Source organism: Geotrypetes seraphini, chromosome 3 (genome assembly GCF_902459505.1).
Source record: "Geotrypetes seraphini chromosome 3, aGeoSer1.1, whole genome shotgun sequence".
Classification (NCBI taxonomy): domain Eukaryota; kingdom Metazoa; phylum Chordata; class Amphibia; order Gymnophiona; family Dermophiidae; genus Geotrypetes; species Geotrypetes seraphini.
This window is the reverse complement of record NC_047086.1, coordinates 307,955,157-307,971,693: the sequence shown is the minus strand read 5'-3', so window position 1 is coordinate 307,971,693 and position 16,537 is coordinate 307,955,157. Positions and strand designations below refer to the sequence as shown.

At 44.1% G+C, this 16,537-nt stretch overlaps 1 protein-coding gene across 3 annotated transcripts in view; it reads left to right on the top strand.

Moving 5' to 3' along the window:
* The window catches only part of MACROD2 (mono-ADP ribosylhydrolase 2), a 1,978,548-nt gene that overhangs the window by 1,877,314 nt on the left and 84,697 nt on the right, over nt 1–16,537 (top strand). Inside the window, exon 18 of one of the 3 annotated variants that reach the window (XM_033936387.1) lies at nt 8,111–8,219. The exons of the other annotated variants lie outside the window; for them this stretch is intronic. The gene's annotated coding sequence lies outside the window, so the exon portion shown is untranslated. Of the gene's footprint in view, nt 1–8,110; nt 8,220–16,537 lie in introns of those variants that run through there. 3 annotated transcript variants of the gene reach the window in all.

Below are 16,537 nucleotides of genomic sequence, written 5' to 3'. Positions count from 1 at the left end.
AGAGTGAAAAGAAGATGAAAGCAGAAACCAGAGTCAACAAAAGGTAGAAACAAATAATTTTATTTCTATTTTGTGATTAGAATATATCAGATTTGAAATATATATCCTGCTAGAGCTGGTGTTAGACATAACTGGGGACTGCAAAGTCCAGGCAGTGGCTTAGGGCTCTCTGACCAGGGGGGCAGTTGCCCTAGTTGCACTCCCCTAACCCTATTCCTGCTATGTGTGCCTGCGGTATTCTGTTAGCATGATATTTCTGTGTAGCATTCTGTAATAATTTGTCTTATTCAGTTTTCTTGATAGTAGAGGGGGATATATGTGAAGGGGAGGGGAGACAGGGGTTTTGTTGATCCTTGCTCTGTATTATTTGTATTTATAAAATGACAATTGTACAGAATATTGTTTCTTTTTATACTTTAATAAAATACATTCAGTATACAATCATAACTGAGGCTTGTGTGGATGGGATCAGATAGTTTGCGAGGACCGAGCTCACGGAGACGGGGCAGAAACCGGGTTTTTAAATTTCAGTCCTAGTAGTTTGCCGGTCCACAAACTAAATTTTTTTTTCCCGCCGGTCCATAGGTGTAAAAAGGTTGAAGAACACTGATTTAGACTATGTTTGGATGTGAGGGAGCTTGGATCTAAACTTAGGTTTCTCTGTACACTACATCATAACAATAAGAACTGATAAAAGTCACCTCTTCTGACCTGCTCTTGGACGAGAGTGAAGACTCAGAACTGTCTTTTAAACAGATTTGGTTTCTATCCCAAAAGGAACTCTAGCTAATATATATTACAGCTTTTCCAGTGACAAACAGACTTTTCTGACGAGTCCTATGATGGTGTGCGGCTGAAAGTGAGTTGTTACTCCTTCATATACAGCTTTTATGGTTAGTGCTACCGTGGTTACATCTGTTCACTCTGTATTGCTTACTCCATCACACTGAGGACACATTTTCATTCACAATTAAATTTTTGTAGTTATTATTCACATGATTAGTGTGTCGCAGTTTGACCCTCTGTTTTGACCCATAGACTATAGCTGCTCTAATTTAGCGTCTTTTAAGTATCTTGGCAGCAATTAGAGATATTTTGGATTTATCAAGATAAGATGGAGCAATTCCCAAGTGTGCATGATCAGAGATCTGCACACTAGATTCTCCAGAGCTTGGCACTGATTATTTGCAAACTCCTGACAATGGCTTTTGCTGAAATATGGCCTGTGTTCAGGGCAGAATTAAAGGGTCAACTTCCCTTCCTTCCCTTACAAGCGAACTGAGCTCAGGCTGCGGAGCACTAACGCTGTGTGCACCGGCTTCCCTTCTCTGACACAGGAAGTGATGTCATCCCTGTTTCGCAGAAGAAGGGAAGCCGGTGCACGCAACATTAGAGCCCCACAGCTTGAGATCAGTTTGCTCTAACACTGGCACCTAGTACGCTCCAGCCCCCGAGCGTGAGACACTTTTGGCAGCTTCAGAATCAGACGCGTCCTGCGCATCTTCCTCACGCGGCCACAGCGGCATCTATCCGGACAGCTGAAGGAGCCCCACTCTGAGCCATCGCCTTTCCTCACCATGTCTGCCCCCGAGGAGAGCGCTGCTGAATATAAATGGGTGAGTGCTGCTCTCCCCACCCCCTTCTCCTCTCCTTCCTCTCTCACTCACTTTGCTCTCACTCACTTTGCTTCCTCTCTCACTCACTTTGCTCAAGTTCTCGCGGACTGCCGGCACATGCCCAGCTCTGAATGCCTTGTGTTATATTGCACCAAGGAATGCACTGTGCAGAAAAGGTTCTCCGAGTTTTTCCTGTTGCAAGACTTGTGCTTGGAGAATGTTTGGCCTTGTATTTCTGTCCAAGATTACCGTTGAAGTGATTCATTGTGTAGCACAAGGATTATGATAGATTTGGGGGTGGGAGGGGAGAAAAATGCTGATGCACCCAATTGAGGAGAGAGAGGGAAGGAGGGAGAAGGAAAAGAGATGCCAAGATTATGGGAGGGAAAGGAAGGAAAAGAGATAAGAACATAAGAACATAAGAACATAAGAACTGCCTTCTCCGGATCAGACCTTCGGTCCATCAAGTCCGGCGATCCGCACACGCGGAGGCCCTGCCAGGTATACACCTGGCTTAATTTATAGTCCACCATATCCTTATATGCCTCTCTTAAGGAGATATGCATCTAGTTTGCTCTTGAAGCCTAGGACGGTCGATTCCGTCATAATCTCCTCTGGGAGGGCATTCCAGGTGTCAACCATTCTCTGAGTGAAGCAGAACTTCCTGACATTAGTCCTGAACCAGTCCCCCCTTAGCTTCATTACATGTCCTCTAGTCCGTGTCAAATTGGACAATGTAAATAATCTTCTCTGCTCTATTTTGTCGATTCCTTTCAGTATTTTGAAGGTCTCGATCATATCCCCACGCAGTCTCCTTTTCTCAAGGGAGAACAATCCTAGTGTTATAAGTCTGTCCTCGTATTCCAGTTTCTCCATACCCTTCACCAGTTTTGTTGCTCGTCTCTGCACCCTCTCCAGCAGTTTTATATCCTTCTTTAGGTAGGGAGACCAATGTTGGATGCAGTATTCCAAGTGTGGTCTGACCATTGCCCTATAAAGCGGCATTATAACTTTCTCCGATCTACTCGAGATTCCTTTCTTTATCATGCCCAACATTCTATTTGCCTTCTTTGCCGCTGCCGCGCATTGTGCCGACGGCTTCAGGGTCCTATCTATCAGTACACCCAGGTCCTTTTCTTGTTCACTCTTCCCCAGAGTTGCACCTGACATTGTATACTCGTATTCCTTATTTTTATTGCCTAAATGCATTACCTTGCATTTCTCCACATTGAACTTCATCTGCCATTTCTCCGCCCATGTTTCTAACCGACACAAGTCGCTCTGGAGTTTCTCTCTATCATCCTGCGATCTGATCGCCCGGCATAGTTTTGTATCGTCTGCAAACTTGATGATCTCACTGGATGTTCCTTCCTCCAGGTCATTGATATAAATATTAAAAAGGATCGGCCCAAGTACCGAGCCCTGGGGTACACCACTAGTCACTTTCTCCCAGTCGGAGAACTTCCCATTTATGCCCACTCTCTGCTTTCGGTTTTCCAGCCATTTGCCTATCCACCTTTGTATATCCCCCTCTATGCCATGGCTTTGTAGTTTCCTGAGAAGTCTTTCGTGTGGAACTTTGTCGAATGCTTTCTGGAAGTCCAAGTATATTATGTCCACCGGCTTCCCACTATCAATTTGCTCGTTCACGGTCTCAAAAAATTGGAGTAAATTCGTCAAACATGATTTCCCTTTCCTGAATCCATGTTGACTGGGTTTCATCAAGTCATGTGCGTCCAAGTGCCGGACTATGCTATCCTTGATCAGTGCTTCAACCATCTTGCCAGGGACAGACGTAAGACTCACAGGTCTATAGTTGCCCGGTTCCCCTCTCGATCCTTTTTTGAAAATTGGGGTGACGTTCGCTATCCTCCAGTCGTCCGGTATCTGTCCAGTTCTGATTGTCAGGTTTGCAAGTTTTTGCAATAACTCTCCGATTTCAACCTTCAATTCCTTTAAGACTCTCGGATGAATCCCATCCGGTCCAGGGGATTTGTCACTTTTAAGTTTGTCGATCTGATAGTATATCTGGTCTAAGTCCACTTCAACTGTGGTGAGGCTGTCTTCTATTTCTCCTGCAAACACTTTCTCCGCTTCAGGTATTGTTGAGGTGTCCAGACCATGGAGTGAGAGAGAAGGGAAGGAAGGAGAGAAAATGCCAGCTAATGGAGGGGGGAGGGAGAGATAGAAGAGAAAGGAAGGAGAGAGATGCCAGGCTTTGGGGTTGAGTAGGAAGGAAAGGAGAAGAGAGAGATGCCAGAGCATAGGGGAAGGGGTGGAGACAGAAAAATGGAGAGGGGGTGAAGCTGAAATGAAAGGGGCACAGGACAGTTTATTGCAGGGACATAGAAAGACAGAAGATGCCATATGGAAGAGAGAGAGAGGGCGAACACTGGATGGAAAGGGCAGAGAGGGCAGTAGATGGAAGTGGTGATACTGAGGGTGAACAGTAGATGGAACTGTGGGGGAGAGGAGGGCAGACGCTGAATGGAAGTGTGGGGAGGGGGCAGACATTGAATGGAAGGGGGGTGAGAGAGGGAAGCAGATGCTGGAAGGAAGTGCAGAGGAGAAAGAAAAAAGGGCACATGCTGGATTGGGGGAAGTGGATAGAGTTAGATACTGGAAGGGGTGAGGGAAAGAGGTGGCAAGCTATAGGCAGACACAATGAAAGAGGGAAATCGTCTAAATCAGGGGTGTCCAACCTGTGACCCGAGGGCCGCATGTGGCCCCGTGAAGTATTTTGTGAGGCCCCGGTTGAGGGCGATGCAGTGTTTTCCTCTGCTGCCCCCGGGTGTTTACCATCTTGCCGGCTCTCTCCTCTGTCTTGCTGCATTGTTTGTGCGTTTGTGTGGCCCCAGAAACATTTTTTCCAGCCATTGCGGCCCAGGGAAACCAAAAGGTTGGACACCCCTGGTCTAAATTCTCTCTTACTATTCAGTCCTCAGAGGCAGAAAATAAATTGAGAAGGAAGAACAGGAGGAAGGGATTGGAGAGAGAGATGCCAGAGCAGGCGGAAGGGGAGGAGACAGATACCAGACCTGGGAGGAGGAAGGGAGGAAGGAGACAGATACCAGATCTGAGAGGAGGAAAGGAGGAAAGAGAGATATGCTAAAATCTGCTGGGAGGGAGGGAGAGATAGAAGGGAAGAAGACAGATGCCACACCATGAAGGGTGGGGTGGGGCAGAGAGAAGTAGATGGATGCCACATCAATGTGCGGGGGAGGGAGAGATGAAAGGAAAAGCATACAGTTTCTGGAAGAGGCATAGTAAAAGTGCAAATGCTATATGGAAGAGGCAGAGAGGGCAGACAGTGGATAGAAAGAAGAGAATGATGAGAAGATGAGAAAAGCAGAAACCAGACAACAAAGGTAGAAAAACATTTCTATTTGTTTTATTTATTTCTTTTTGCTTTAGGATAAAGTATTATTGTAGCTGTGTTGATAATTGTTTATTAATAGAAATAGAAATAAGGTGATCCTGTTTATTGGATGAATTTTAATACATTTTTTACTAATTCAGAGACCATAACTCCTTTCCTCAGGTCAGGACAGGGATACTGTAACAGCAGTATAGTTTACTGACGTGAAGAAAGAGGTTTTAACCTCTGAAAGCTAATTGAGAAATGTATTAGTCCAGTAAGATGACAGGTACTAAATTTTCTTCCTGCTATGCCCCATGCCTCCTACCCAAATGCAAAATATAAATTGGTGAGCTTCCCAAAGCCCTGCCAGCTGAAGATCTCTTGCTCTAGGAAGGAAGGGGGGATTTGTTCAGAGATGTTTGGAGGTTGCATAGAAGAAAAACTGTACACTGGCACTGGTAGGATAGTCTTTGTTGTTTGTTTTGAATTTTAAAATAAAAGAAATAAAGTGGAAATGAAGAAGTAAATAAGAAAATGGGTAAATTAATGGCGGGGTGCAGGTTTGGGTTGGGGGATAGAGGGCCCAGTGGATTTCTGTGCCTAGGGTCCCTTGACAAATTAATCCTGCCCTGCCTGTGTTGGGTCCCGTTTTCTAGAATTAAGAGCTGTTATCTATATCCCATGTTTGTTTGTCTGCTGTTTCCCACTGTACTTTGTTGCATTAACTCTGTGTTTCCCAGTTAGCACATGGTAAGTGTAAAAAACCACTTGGCTTATGCTTCCATACCCAACTTTCTGCCCATGCCACTTCCTCTGTCAGAAAAAGGCTGAAAAATTCAGTAATGTGCAGTTTAATGCACAGTAATAAGCAAAATACTGGAAATCCCATTAGCAGTTTGTGGTAACTTGTTTCTAGGCGTTAACCATGAGATAAGTGCTTTAGTCACTCCTGATCAAAGAAGAAGGATCATTTGGTTCTTCGTTATGATACCCCTATTCGCAATTTAAACTGCAGTACTTTTCAGAAATGTTTTTGTTGTCATTTGAATGTCACCTATTTTGTTGATCAACTTTTGGGTGGGAAGAGTAGTGTAGGACCAATGATTGTTCAGTTTAATTATGAGAATCATTGGGAGGGGCCTGGGGACTAGTGCCTTAAAGTGAATTGAAAGTGGTACAAACTAATGATTTAGTTAGGGCATACAATAGCCTTGCATCGATCCTGAATACTAACAAATTTGTTTTAAAAGTGTTTCAAAACTGCCATTAGTATTTAGGGGGAATTTATCAAGTGAAGTTAGGGCCTTGTCACATTAATTGGCCCTTAATGCGACTTAAATGGCCCTAATGTTGCTTGATTAAAACAACTGTGGTGATATTTGAGTTGCTCTGGGTTACACAGTAATGAAATGCAAAACATGCAAATGCCTGTTTTGTATCTCATTACTATAAAAATACCATTATGCATCTTGTATCACAAGTTATGTTATGACTCAGAAATCACAGTAAAATAGCCCCAGCTTGTAGCTTGGATTATACCTTCTAGGAGCATTGGGCCACAAAGCCATGGCCCAGTGCTCCCAGGCCAGAGTTACCCCTAAATAGTATAGTACTAGTAGAAAGTCCCCCCTCCCCTCTGGCTTTAGTTTTCCCCTAGCTTAAGGCCTCTTCCCCAGCTTGCCCCCCCCCACCATATGAAAGGGCTCATTCCCTTTCCACATCCCCTCCCCTTACAGGTAGTCTTTGCCCCATCAAAGAGCTATCTTGCTATCATTGGTGGTCCAGGGGAGGTCACAATGGTCTTCCTTATATGGAAATATGGCCCCTAGAGGTAGACTCATTAGACAACCACTAGGGGCACCAGGCTAGGCACCTGGGCCAATCAGGCCTTAGGATTAGTGGGGATGGGCGGACCTGCTATGCCTAAGGCCTGATTGGTCCAGGCTTCTAGAGCCTGGGCCAATCAGGCCTTAGATTTAGCGGGGATGGGCCGGTGAGGGGCGAGCCCATCTCATTTCCACGAGGCTGGCCTGTCGGCTGGATGGCAGCAAGACCCGTCCAGCCAACCAACATTTAAAGGTTAGTTGGGGGAGGGAGATTAGTTGGGGGGGGTCATTGGGCTTTCCGGCAGGAGGAGTTGGGCATCCTCCTGTCGGCGATTACGAGTTTGGGGGGAGGGGGGTTCAGGGTTCCAACAGGAGGAGTTGGGCATCCTCCTGTCAGCGATTACCAGTTTGGGGTGGAGGGGAGGTCTGGTGTTCAGGGTTCCGACAGGAGGAGTTGGGCATCCTTCTGTCGGCGATTACCAGTTTGGGGGGAGGGGGGGTTCGGGATTCCGACAGGAGGAGTAGGGCATGGGACAGGCGATGGGACAGGCGGCCACTATACTTATTGCAGCAGGGAGAGATCCCTTGCAGCGATAAGTGTAGCGACTGTGTCAAATTTAACCCGATTCTCTAACCGGCGTCTGTACCATGGACGCCGGTTACAGAATCGGGGTTTAGTGTAGGAACGATTCTGTATAGGACACCTCTCCTGGGCGTCCTATACAGAATCAGGGCCTTTGTGTATGTTTTAAAATGAATAAATATTTATAAGCCAGAATTTTATATTATTTCTGATTGTTAAAAAATGTTAGTTTTTTTTTTTTTTGTTTAAAGGTTCATGCTTTTTTGTGATTAATAATTCAAACAAACCAAAGTATTGTTGTACCTGCTCTGATTAGAAGGCATGTGCATACAAAATGTGAATAAACATTGATAGCTGAAGTGTGAACCTCATAAAGGAGGTTTCTAAAAGCAGGATTTATTTTTATTTATACATTTTCTTATGTACTACCTCATGTTGTGCATTCAGGCACAGAGATATGGCAATGATTGCAAAGCATAAAAGAGGAGAATTAATTTGGTGGTATTAGACTTACAAATATAAAAATGCAAATTGTTTTATAGCAGGAACCACGCATAGTGTGCATAGTTAACAAATCCCATTTGGCACCCTTTGGTTGTTATTAAATAGGAAGGAATAAGAAATCAAACAGACCGTCATTTCATGCTTCCACCTCATGAGAAACATACAGTGTATTTCCCTTGAAAAAGAGTTAAGTCTGCTCTTCTGTTTTTCAATTCTTCAGAGTGACAGTGGATATTTCAAAGTGAGGGTATTGTTGAATCCAAAATGATCACATTATTCTGGAAAAAGAAACCACAAGAGGAACCGTATAGCCATGAAACAGACAAATCGATACATTATTATTTGAATTTAGCTCACATCTTTTTATTGGTAGCTCAAGGTGAAATGCATTCAAGTACGCTCATATTTCCCTGTTCAGTGGGCTTACAATCTAATTTAAAGGTAAAAGAGAATAAGCCTTGCCCAAGGTCACAAGGAGTGTGGTTTTATGCTAATACTGTAGATGGAATTTAAAAAAAAAAAATATTGAAGACTCATCTTTTTGCAACTACATTTTTGTTAGCTCTGTAATTGGGAGATGGAATAATGACCGATTAAGGCGCAGCAGAGAGATGGGTTTTTTTGTAATTGTGATCTATGGGGGTCTTTTACTAAGGCGCACTAGCCGATTTAGGGCACGCTAAATGCTAATACGCCCACAGAATATAATGGGTGTGTTAGCATTTTAGCGTGCGCTAAATCGGCTAGCATGCCTTAGGAAAAGACCCTATATATGATGTATGGTCATTTGTAAACTGCCTAGGTTTAGGTGGTGTATACATTTTTAAAATAGATAAAAGTAGGATTTGAATGTTGGTGCCTCTTATTCTCAGCCTGTTGCTGTAACCGTTAAACTCCCAGGGGTGTCCAACCTGCGGCCCCGTGAAGTATTTTGTGTGGCCCCGGTCGAGGGCGATGCAGTGTTTTCCTCTGCTGCCCCCAGATGTGTACCTTCTTGCCGGCTCCCTCCTCTGGCTTGTTTCAGCGTTTGCGCGGCCCCAGAAACATTTTTTTCGGCAAAAGTGGCCCAGGGAAGCCAAAAGGTTGGACACCCCTGATCTAAACCTTCGACAATGCAATGCGCATGCCCAGCAAGGATTAAATTCATATTTGCTCATTCTTCATTTATTCCATTTGGGATTCCACAGATGTGTGAAATTTTTGTGTTTTATGTGCAACATTAGTGCCCCTTTTACAAAGCTAAGGTAGCAATGCTGCTGCGGTAGATGCATCAAACACGGGCTTCGGTGCATTTACTGTGGCAGCATCGCTACCACGGCTTTCGAAAAGCTGCCCTTAGTGTTTTCACTTTATTGTTGTGTCTCCTTTCTTAGGGGTTCTGTTACCAAGTTGCAGTAAGCAACTGAAAGCGCTTTCGAAGGACACACTGAGGTGTCCATGGTAATTTTACAGTCTGTGATAATAATAATAATTAAATTTTATTTATTTAATGGAGGGAATGTATCTGGGGGTAGAGAGTGCATTTCATTACTAATTAGTTAGCACGTCAGTGTGTGAGTCCTTAGGAAGGAATTCTGTAAATGGCATCTACATTATAGGTGCCTATCTATTATTAATAACACTTAGACGCCTATTACAGAATTGCGCCTAACTTAAAAGTAGGCATCTGTAATATAGGCCAGGATTATAAAGGCTAGATTCACTAACCTCCATTAGGGTTCCCGATGCATGGCTGATCCGTGCAGGCAGGACAAATTTTCTAAACAAAAAAATTTAAATGAGGGCGATTGGAGGAATGCCCCCCTCTGACCAAGGGATCGCTAGTGTGTGATCCCGACGCATGCGCAGACCATCTGTAGATGGTCTGCGCATGTGTCTAAGAGCCGTCTAGAGCCGCAACTTTTTTTAACTTTTACTAGCCCAGCGAGCCTGTGATTTTAACCCGCTTTAAACCCGTGGGTTAAAACCACGGGTTCGCAGTGTGTGGAAGGGCAGGAGAGTCGGAGCGGCAGGAAAGATTCGGAACAAGAGCAGGGCGGTGAGTCGGGGCGGCAGGCAGGAGAGATTCAGGGCAGAGCACGAAATTGGGGCAGAGCACGAGATCGTGACTGAGACAGGGCAGAGAAGCGGGGCAGAGAACAGGGCAACAGAAGGCAGGGCAGTCGGAAAGGACCTCAGCGACTGGTCCTCAGCAGTTGTTTCTTGTGTTGATTGGCTAGCCCAGTCGGTTTGCAAAATTTCTGTAATGAATCGCATCTCTGCCTACTTTGCATGCTGTTCCCCTTATTTGCATGCACAGATCGGAATCGGATCGGAGGAGAAGTGAGTGAATCGGGTCGGAGTAAAATCGGGTCACAAAGGGGTCACAAACCGATCAATACACGATCGGTTTGCTTAGTGAATCTAGCCTTCTTTGGTGTTAGGTGCCGTTATGTTCTATATGATAGGTGCCTATCTTTTGTAGAATCACACCTAAAAAGAGAGGCGCCTATCAACCAATTAATTTATTTTTCAATTATAAGCTTCTTATAATTGAAGCCAATTTACTAATTAACCCCCCTTCCTTTTCAAAAACCGCGCAAGAGGTTTTTTAGCGCCAGCTGGCATACTGAATGCTCTGCACTGCTCTGATGGTCATAGAGCTCCTATGAGCGTCGGAGCAGCGCAGAACATTCAGGGCCCCATCCAACACTAAAAACATCTTGTGTAGTTTTGTAAAAAAGGTGGTGGGGGGTAAGTTAAGCACCTATCTTTAGATGCCTCATAGAATTTCCCCCTTATTGCCTACAAAATAGATCAATAGGGAAGAGAAAGGGTACGGGGACTTGTATACTGCCTTTTTGTGGCTTTGGCATTCAAAGTGTTGAGCACTACATAAGAACATAAGAACTGCCATCTCCGGATCAGACCTTCGGTCCATCAAGTCCGGTGATCCGCACATGCGGAGGTCCAGCCAGGTATACACCTGGCGTAATTTTAGTCACCCATATCCCTCTATGCCTCTCGTAAGGAGATGTGCATCTAGTTTGCTTTTAAATCCTAGAACGGTGGATTCCGCAATAACTTCCTCTAGGAGAGCATTCCAGGTGTCCACCACTCGTTGCATGAAGCAGAACTTCCTGATATTTGTCCTGGACTTGTCCCCCCTTAGCTTCAGTCCATGTCCTCTTGTCCGTGTCACATTGGACATTGTAAATAATTTTTTTTCCTGTTCTTATTTTGTCGATTCCTTTCAGTATTTTGAAAGTCTCGATTATATCCCCTCGCAGTCTCCTTTTCTCAAGGGAGAACAATCCCAGTCTCTTAAGTCGTTCCTCGTATCCAAGTTCTCCATATCTTTTATTAGCTTCGTTGCTCGTCTCTGCACCCTCTCCAGCAGTTTTATATCCTTCTTTAGGTTGGGAGACCAATGTTAGACACAGTATTCCAAGTGTGGTCTGACCATTGCCCTATAATTAAATGACTTGCCCCGGGTCACAAGGCGCAACGTTGGGATTTGATCTAACAACCTCTGGGTGCAGAGGCAGCAGCTATACCAGTGAGCCACAACTTCCAGCTACATTCTAATGTCAGCACACTGGAAAAATTTTCTGCAGAAAACTCCACAGCACAATACTCACAGCAGAGGTGGCAACAAGAGGGGAAAGAGCAGCAGGTTTAAAATAGAAAATATTTTTTGACTCTTAGATAACCATCATTTATGCATCATTTATGCACAGCCTCTTCTCCTAAATCTGTCGATCATATCTATGGCCTGATTCTCATATTCATTAATGGATGGGGGACCCCCCCCCCCCCACACACACACACACAGAAATCAACCATTTTCCAGCTGTGGCAAACACGGCCTTAGTGCCCAGAAAAGACTTGCCTAAAGGCACATGAAGCCAGATTTGCTGAAGCTTTGTAAAAGGACCTTTTAGGGACTGAAGCCCCAAAGAGGTGGTCCCATTTGGGGGCCACTAAACTAAATACTTTCATAGACAACATGGGGTCATGTTACATCAAGCTTTGTATCTGTGGAGAAAACACTTAATACGTAAACCACAGTGTTCTGCATTTTTGATTTCTCCCAAATTATATGAGGAATCTGAACACAGAAGTAAAAATATACGAGGGCAAATGAAAAATTAAAAGCAATTGTTAAATTATGTAATAACCGGAACAGACAGGGCCAGATTAATCAATAGGCCCAAGAGGTACGTGCCTAGTGGCCAGAACTGTGAGGGGGCCCGCTGAAGGAGGGCAAAGAGAGAGCCCCCTTTTTTTTTTTCTTTTTCAAAACAGCGATTATCGGCAATGGACCCCCCCCCCCCTGGCACTCAAGTTTGGCAATGGGCCCCCCCCTCCAGCACTCAAGATCGGCAACTGGCCTTCTTCTCCCCCGGCATCAACAGCACTTCAGATTGGCAACGCAGTGCTTAGCCCAAAACTCCCTCTGACACAGCTTCCTGTTTCAGCCCAGACTGTTCGAGTCAGAGGGAAGCTTTGGCTGAGCATCACGTTGCTGATTTGAAGTGCTGTTGATGCTGGTGGGGGCCCGTTGCCGATCTTGAGCGTCATCACTGGGGGGGGGGGGGGGCGATGCCAATCTTGAGTGTCATCGCGGGGGGAGGGGCGTTGCCGATCTTGTTGCCAAAATCAGAAAGAAAGGTGAGAGGAAGGGAGAGAGATGGGCCTATGGTGGATGGAGAGAAGGGGGCAGATGGTAGAAGTGGGGAAAAGGGAGAGAGAGAATAGGGCAGATGATGGAAGTGGGGAGTAAGGATAGCAAATGGTGAATGGAAGTGGAGAAAGAGAACACATACTGGATGAAGAAGGGATAAAGAAAAAGGACATATACTGGATGAGGGAAGAAGATAGAGTTAGTGAGATAGTGGAGAGGTGAAGGAAAGGGGGTAAAGGCATGCTGTGAGTAGACACAGTGGAAAGAGGGAAACTGAGGACTGCATAATAAGAAAGAATTTAATTTAGGCGGAGGCAGGAAATAAAGAAGGAAGACCAGAGAAGAAAAGGAAAGAGAAGAGAGAGGAGAGAGTGATGCCAGAGAACGGGGAAGGAGACAGAGATATCAGATCTGAGCGGAGGAAATGAGAAGAGAGAGATGCTAAAAACCACAGGGGGGAGGGAAAGAGAGATGAAAGGAGAGAGATGCCAGACCCCCGAGTGGTTAAGAGGAGAAATGGCAGGGAGAGACAGACAGTTTCTGGAAGGGGCACACACTGGATGGAAGAGAGTGACAAGAAGATGAGGAAAGCAGAAACCACAAGGCAAAGGTAGAAAAAAATTATATTTTTTTGCTTTAGGATAAAGTAGTAATGTAGCTGTGTTGATAAATGTTTAGAAATAAAAAATGGAAATACGGTGATCATTTTATTGGACTAATTTTAATACATTTTTGACTAACTTTCAGAGACCAAATTATCCTTCCTCAGGTCAGGACAGGATACTGTAATAATAGTATACTTTACTGACGTAAGGAGAGAGAGTTTGACCTCTGAAAGCTAATTAAAAAATGTATTAGTCCAATAAAATGGTATTATCTTATTTTCCATTTTTTTGTTTCATTTTTAGTTGTTAATTTGTAAAGTGATTTGTTATTTCTCTTTTTTTCTAATTTACATCTGCTACCTTTATATTTTGTTCAGTACTGGGGGATATGCATCACTGTTTCTTCACCCCCTAAACTGTACCGTTCCTTTGGTTTGTAACACAAGCCAGCATGCTGAATGCTCTGCACTGCTCCGATGATCGTCAGAACAGCGCAGAACATTCAGCCCGCCAGCCAATGCTAAAAACCTCTTCCGTGCTTTTGTAAAAAAGGGGGGGAGGGTTAGTTTGTGATTACTTATTCCATACTGTGTGAGGGTGGTTCTGTGTGTATGAAAGACATGGTTTTCTGTTAGCATTGACCAGCTTTGTTTGGCGAAATGCATCAGGCATGGTTCCTGGGAGCACCTTGAATAAACCTGATTTGAATCTCCTTATTGTCTGCCGATCTTCTTTTGCTCCAAGTTGGATTCTTTAGTGGACTGTTTGCCTTGTTGTTTTGTTACACATTAATATACATGTGGAACACACCAGAGGAGATACAGATTTGGTTGTTTATACATACATATGGGTTAAAGTTGGACGACATAGAGTGAGGCAGTTGAGAGGAGTTGCAAACTTGGTTATTAGTATAGACTTATGCATTTGAACACTTTTAGATACGTATGGAAAGGGTTCAGAGTTAAAGTCCTGGGCAAGCAGGTGGGAAGGGAAGGAAGGGAGATTTTGTTCAGAGATGTTTGGGGCTTGCATAGAACTAAAACTGTGCACTGGTATGGTAATCTTTGTTGTTTGTTTTGAATTTTATAATAAAAGAAAAAAAGAAATACAAGTGGAAATAAAGAAGTAAAGAAAACAGGTAAATAAATGGGGGTGGGGCAGGGGGCGGAGCAGGGCAGGGCTAGGGGGCCCAGTATACTTGTGTGCCTAGGGGCCCTCGACAAATTAATTCTGCCCTGGGAACAGAGCTAGCAAAATGCAACATATGTACTCGTGCATTGCCCTGTTGAATGGTTTGTCCATGCACAGTGCAACGTTCAACTTTTAATTGTGTAGCAACCACGAGGTCAGGAACACGGACACCTAATTGCAAGATTGCACCATCAAAGAACAATGTGCACTGTGGACAGAGTGAGTGAAACCTGTGGAAATTCACTGTTGGATATTGACTCAGTACGGACATAGCAACATGAATCAATGAAAGGTTTATGAATGGGTAAAAAAGTTTTAAAGCGGGAAGAACAGGTGGAACCGACGAAGGTTGTTCTGGTCACCCATCATTATCGCGCACACAAGAGCACATTGACAGAGCGGATGCCTTCATTAGAGAAGACTGACAGATAACGGTGTCTCAGTTGGCTGCCAATTTGGATATCAGCTGTGGATCTGCATTTGCCATAATTCATGATGACTTGGGATACAGGACATGTCTGTGCACATTGGGTTCCCAAACAGCTTACTGATCTGAACAGGAAACAGCGAGTGGAGGTTGCAAACCAGTTCCTGAGACGGTATGAAGAAGATCCGAGTATTCTGGAGAGAATTGTCACCAGCAATGAGATATGGGTGCATCACTGCAACCCGAAGAGTAAAAGACAAAGCATGATGAAGTAAAGGAGCAGCTGAAAAACTTCTCTGTAGGAATGCAGAAGCTAGTTGAACAAATGTGTTGTCTTGCATGGGGACAATGTGGAAAAGTGATATGTTCAATTGCTCACAATTACTTCTATTAAAGCCATTAAATATATTTTGCCTTTACTTTTTGATTTACCCTCATATCTTGAGGGAGGGGGGCAATCTGCAAATCCTCCATGAGTTTAAACTGCTCATGGCAAATATAAAGGCCTTTTTACTAAGGTGTGGTAAGTGCTAGTGCACACTTACCACAGTTTAAAATGGCTCACCGCTGGACATGCTCTGGTGGCCTGCAGTAAGTTCAAAATTGGCGCAGACTAACTGCACAAAAAATATATATTTTGTAACATTTTGTTGGAGGAGTATGTCTGGGAGCAGAGAGTAGCCACTTTCTTTATTGTCTCTCACCAGCGGAGAAGTTATCATTTTATTATTATTTAATCCACAAGCCTGCTTATAGGAATTATAGGGACCCCTGAGGAAGACAATAGTGTCGAAACACGGATCGTGTTGGCTCCATATGTTCCCAGTGGTTCAGGCCCTAGACATTTTTATGTGGATTATCTATTCATTCCAATAAATCCTTCATCTTGGACATCAACTCTCCACAAGTCTTTTGTTTTCTGGTTGTGTCCCTTTTGTGGAGGGATCAAGGTCAACTTTCTTGTTGTATCTAATCAGCACATCTGCCATTACTGTACGCTAACTGGTTATGGCAGGATTATTGCACGAGCCCTTACTGCCTACAAAATAGGTGTTTCTAAGTGCTCCCATGGAAAATCTGCACACTTACGGCAACATTAATAGACAAAATAGGAAATCATATAACGGTGTGCTAAGGCCACTTTTTACCACAGTTTAGCAAAAGTGTCTGAAGTCCCAGGAAAATAACTAGGCTCCTGACTGCCGAGCTAGTAAATCAAAAGGATCGTTTAGGACTCCCCTACTTGTGCCTCCCTCCCGCCCTGCCCATTTTGCCACTGAGAGCAGAGGATAGGCAAGGGGTATTTTTTTTTTTTTTTGCACCCCTCCATAGTTGCATTCTTTGTGGCTATACCACTTGCATAACTCTTAGTACAGCGCTGACTGTATGCAAAATGGGCTTGTTTTCCCAAATCCTTTAATGTTGTCCAGTGAGCATGAAAAGAACTGGAGAACACAGATGAAACTTAACAGGGTCTTCAGAGGCTTTAGCATATAAGCTGTTTGCTGTATTTATTAAACACCTGGAGCATTCATTTAAAGCCTAAATGCAGGCTGTTCACCTGTACTGCCAAGAACAATAGCGGCTTCTTAATAGTCTGCCTGGTTATTCATTTATATAGAGCTCCATCTGCAGGGCCTTTGGAACTGCTTGTAATGTGATGAGTTATTGAGTTGGCTGGACGAACTTAACCCAGATTAAGAGGCATTTTTCCAAGCATTAAGTATGATTTTTAATCAAAAGGCTTTACTGAAAGTC